The sequence below is a fragment of the Etheostoma spectabile genome, chromosome 4 (assembly GCF_008692095.1).
Source record: "Etheostoma spectabile isolate EspeVRDwgs_2016 chromosome 4, UIUC_Espe_1.0, whole genome shotgun sequence".
Taxonomy (NCBI): domain Eukaryota; kingdom Metazoa; phylum Chordata; class Actinopteri; order Perciformes; family Percidae; genus Etheostoma; species Etheostoma spectabile.
In genome coordinates this window covers 376028-376936 of record NC_045736.1, presented here as the reverse complement: position 1 = coordinate 376936, position 909 = coordinate 376028, and the positions used below count along the sequence as shown (strand labels likewise).

The window sequence follows — 909 nt, the reverse complement described above, 5'->3', positions numbered from 1 at the left end:
AATAATTCATAATTTCTGCTTTATTAACTCATATTAGGTATAATTCTATAAAAATGAGGGTTATTGACCATGGATTCAATAAAGTAGTGTAAAACTAGTGGTAGTAAGGTGGTGGTAGTGAAATTAAAAAAAAATAATGCATTGAAAATGGCAAATGTTGATAAAAGGGTAAAAAAAGGACAACACAAGGGTTGAGAGGGAATGATTTGTTTTTCATTCATGTCTAACTTTAATGATGACTCATTTCTTGAGGAAACAGCAACGTCAGCCCTGTTCTGTTTGTGTGTGTACGTTTGGCACGATTAAAGTCATTAAAACGCCGGATGGATAACATTTACCGTTACGGGCTATTCATTTCATCCTCAGTATCACACCAACACAACGACGACGTAGCTAGCCCTAAATCAGACTCCATTTAAAAAACAGTACATTCACATGTAAATCGGTATAGTGTTTGTTTATTTCAACCAACACTAGAGTTTTTCATGGTTGGAAAAGTGTAGAGAAAACGAAAATGTTAGCTGACAGAACACTTCCTCTCCTTCATTCTTCTCCTCCTTCTCTCCAAGTCTGTTTTCTATGAAATAGCTGTTGGTGTTTAGGCCTGAGGTCAGTTAGGAGTCAGTCAGTTTGTCATTTTGTCAGTTAATCCTGACTGGTAATTTTAATTTAGCAGCTGAGTCAATCTGGAAAATAACATAAAATCATTACAGTTGTTCGAGCCCTGTGCTACATGTTTATTGGCGTTGCCTAGCGTCTGCGTCGGACGACTCTCCTGCGTCTGTGGACGTGGGAGGACCTGCGGGTCCTCCTGCGTCTGCGAACGGGGCGAGCGGCGTGTCTGCGTCTGCGTGGCATTGTCAAAAAACAACCTGATGAAAGTAACCTGATGGGTCCTATTTATAGACT

At 39.8% G+C, this 909-nt stretch overlaps 1 long non-coding RNA gene across 2 annotated transcripts in view; it reads right to left on the bottom strand.

Moving 5' to 3' along the window:
* Positions 1-909, bottom strand: part of LOC116687414 (uncharacterized) — a 16366-nt gene that overhangs the window by 13483 nt on the left and 1974 nt on the right. Inside the window, exon 2 of one of the 2 annotated variants that reach the window (XR_004331532.1) lies at positions 734-886. This is a non-coding gene — a long non-coding RNA (uncharacterized LOC116687414). Of the gene's footprint in view, positions 1-730; positions 887-909 lie in introns of those variants that run through there. The other variant, XR_004331533.1, reaches the window with a different exon arrangement.